This window comes from Sinocyclocheilus grahami, unplaced genomic scaffold (assembly GCF_001515645.1).
Source record: "Sinocyclocheilus grahami isolate Dianchi unplaced genomic scaffold, SAMN03320097.WGS_v1.1 scaffold1139.1, whole genome shotgun sequence".
Taxonomy (NCBI): domain Eukaryota; kingdom Metazoa; phylum Chordata; class Actinopteri; order Cypriniformes; family Cyprinidae; genus Sinocyclocheilus; species Sinocyclocheilus grahami.
Window position 1 is genome coordinate 75,192 of NW_015506318.1, and position 4,045 is coordinate 79,236.

The 4,045-nt window shown below is 39.8% G+C and overlaps 1 pseudogene; it reads right to left on the bottom strand.

Moving 5' to 3' along the window:
* Positions 1–735: 735 nt before the first annotated feature.
* Positions 736–4,045, bottom strand: part of LOC107567268 (uncharacterized) — a 15,515-nt pseudogene continuing 12,205 nt past the window's right edge.

Here is a 4,045-nt window from a genome sequence, read left to right on the forward strand (position 1 = left end):
TTTGCACTAAGTGCAAATAGCAATATATATTGTTTACACTAAGTGCAAATATCAGTGGCTTTCTTTTACACTAATTGAAAATAGCAGTCATTTTTAACTATATACTTTTTACAATAAGTGCAAATAGCGATAGATTCTGTTTACATTATGCAAAAATAGGAGTATTTCCATTGCAATAATAGTAGTTACATGCTGTTTATACTAGGCTACTAGTGCAAATTATGGTATGCAATAATGTATTGAGTGTAAATAATACTTTTTATTAAAATTATTAAATGGATGCCGCTTTGGGACAATAAGCCCTCCCTAAACCTAACCTTAACCGATAAACACCCATGAGGCATGTTATTTTCCAATTTTTTGATTATTTCCTTCATTTGTATTGAAAATAATTGCCTTTCTGATCTGATATGGGATGTGAAAAGGGAGAAGAATGAGTTTGGCAAAAGGGGGATTCGAACTTCAGTCGATCAGGTCAAAGAGTATATTTCTTCTACAAGCTTTACTATCTACGCCACTGGAACAGCTTTTTAATAGGTTTTTGCAATATTGTCTAACCCTACCACACGTTGGTGGACTGAGTTAGTGTAAATAGCCTGTGCCAAAAAGGCGGGCTACTTGCACTTAGTGTAAACAGACACGATTTAATTTACTTGTAATAAATACTTACTCTTAGTTACAGCTAAGCAAAACTAAATATCATAAGTGTACTAATAAGCGAACATAAACCTTGTCTTAAGAATTGTCAGATTCAAACAGTTTTATGACAATGGCCTCGTGTGGCTGCATTTTTTTGACCTTAGAGACATGGGGCCGAATTGGTCAAGACCTGTGCTGGTTACAAACACCCCACCTTCAGGTAAGCAGGGAGCCCAGTCTGGATCCAGAGTGTGAGGTTCAGAACCCACATTAAACAGGACCGGGAAGTGAACGCAGTCCCATGAGCTCAGGAAAGCTAAAGGAGGTATGGCTGTAGAATTGAAGCCAGAGGATGACATGCTGGCACTGAAGGAAAGGAAGGTGAATCTGCCAAAGTGTAGAGCCTCTTCACGGGCACGCGACTGACTCAGAGAATGGAAGAGGGCTAGAGGCTGATTCAGCTGATCCAGATCCTGAGAGTGGAAATATCATACCACAATAAATGAACATTCAAATTCAAACATCCTGATTTTTAAAAAAGGCCTAAACTCTAAAAAAAATAAAGGTTCCAAAGTGATGCCATAAAGAACTATTTTGGGTTCACCTTTCAGTGAACAGTTCTTAAAAGAACCATTTTTCCTCAATGTGAAGAACATGAAAATGTTTCCACTATAAAGAACCTTTTGTCCAAAGGAAAGTTCCCATGGATGTTAAAGGTTGAACCAGAAAATTGAACAAAAATTGAACCAGAGATGCCAATAAAGATCCTTTATTTTAAAGAGCGTTATTTCAAACTGTAACTATAGTAATGGTACATTGAAGATGGTTTTCTCATCTCACCTGAACTGGATTGACCTCATCTCCATATCTGAAGATGCAAGTCATAATCAGGACTAGATTTGCTCTCTCCAGCTCCCATGGTACCCCTGCACCCGCCTGTGAATGGTGCAAACTCATGTGACACTGCACATAAAGCATTCTCAGAAACATTTCTACATTTCTTAAACCCAGACTGCATTAAATACAGCGAAGATACACATGGTTTGTGCGGACCACAATGTGTTTTGTTCAATGGTTCAATGACAATATGTAAAATTTCAAAGCCTTTTGACCAAGACTTTTTAACCTTTTTATATATATGAGTACACGAGCCATTCACATTGAGGTTGTTGAAGTGGTCGAGCCCTAACCAAGGCCTCGGGTGCGACATGTTCCCTGGCTGTGGCTCAAAGTCTTTCAGCTTGTTGGATTCACCTAATCTAGGCATTTATTGTAAAGAATTTTTCAATAATGATGCATTTTAAAACTTGTGTGATCATTTGCATACTAAAGGAAATGTGAGATGTGCGACCTGAGGTAATGGCATGTTTAACAAACCTTTCTCCATGCCTCGGAAGTGCACGGTTTGAAAGGTTTTCAAGCTGGACATCTGTTTCTAGAGCTGTAGCACGACTCTCACATATAGCTCATTCTTTCTCAAAAGTAGTTAAACAGGATTCCTGCCACGGCTGGCATATGTGCAAGGAACCTTTGAATGCAGTCCAATTGGATGACGCAAAGACTAAAATTCTTCTTGCTGTTCAAACCGAGATCTATTCAGAGGAAATGCTGTGCATCAAAAAGGGGAAACCTATTCAGAAACAAAGCGCCCTTGTCAAACTCTGTCCCTTTATTGACTCTCAAGGTCTATTTAGAGTTGGAGGACGGTTGTCAAAAGCACAACTTCCATCAAATGAAGCGCATCCAATTATAATTCCAGGTAGACACTATGTTACTTCTCTGCTCATCAGACACTACCACGAAAGAGTTTGCCACCAAGGCCGCCATTTCACTGAAGGAGCTGTTAGGGCAGCTGGATTCTGGATTGTAGGTGGCAAGAGATGTATCAGTAGTCTAATACATGGCTGTGTAACATGTCGTAAGTTACGGGGTAGGTTGGAAGAACAGAGAATGGCAGACCTACCTGTTGATCGCTTGAGCACCGATCCTCCATTCACTTATGTAGGTCTAGATGTGTTTGGTCCATGGTCTGTCACTACAAGAAGAACACGAGGAGGACAGAATAATAGCAAGCGCTGGGCAGTCATTTTTACGTGTATGAGTACACGAGCCATTCACATTGAGGTTGTTGAATCACTGGATGCATCTTGCTTTATCAATGCCCTTAGACGATTCTTTGCAATCAGAGGACCTGTGAAACAACTGAGGTCTGATTGTGGGACAAACTTTATAGGGGCCAGTAAAGAACTACAGGTTGGATTTAAGCATGCCAACAAACCTGTGGAAAACTATCTCTCAGAGCAAGGTTGTACTTGGTTGTTCAATCCGCCACATTCCTCACACATGGGAGGTAGTTGGGAGAGAATGATTGGAGTATCTCGTCGTATTCTCGATGCAATGTTTCTCAAACTCGGATCTGCCAAACTTACACATGAAGTTTTAACAACATTTATGGCAGAAGTTACTGCAATAGTAAACTCAAGACCATTAAATGCTGTGTCTTCTGATCCAGAACAAGCTCTTATTCTTACTCCTGCTATGCTCCTTACGCAAAAGATTGGAGTACATACTGTACCTCCAGGGCAGTTTGACGATAGTGATCTCTATAGACGGCAGTGGCGTCAAGTCCAGCATTTGGCCAACGAATTCTGGAAAAGATGGAGAAGTGAGTAAATCTGTGGTCTCCAGAAAAGACGAAAGTGGACAGAGGAAAAACCAAATGTGCAAGAGGGAGATGTTGTGAGGCGTTTGAGAGGGCACACAGACGATACCAATCTCCATCCACACTTCATTTATTCTTGGAAAAGGCACTGTCTTTTTACTTTACTGCCCTCACTATGTGTACACATACATAGCTATGCAGCAAGCTTAACACTCCTCCAACAAAGACAATAACTGAATCCAAGTGCAATTTAATGGAAGCGGTGTAAAACTGCAAAAAACAACAATAGAAGCATAGATGTGCATAAGCAACATCCAATACATCCATTTTCAATTGTAAATAGCACAGCATACATAGCAATAGCATAAACAACATTACAGGGCACACATCTCACATTTCCTTTAGTATGCAAATGATCACACAAGTTTTAAAATGCATCATTATTGAAAAATTCTTTACAATAAATGCCTAGATTAGGTGAATCCAACAAGCTGAAGAGTACTAGTCTTACATATACACACACTCATCTAACATCTCCAAATACAACAACACAACCAAAAATAAACACCAAAAAGAACATTCATTTAAAAACACTTACAGACAGTGCCTTTTCCAAGAATAAATGAAGTGTGGATGGAGATTGGTATCGTCTGTGTGCCCTCTCAAACGCCTCACAACATAATGGCTGAACAGCACATGCTCTGCTTAAATATAGACATGTCACCACTAGGGGTCGCTAAACTG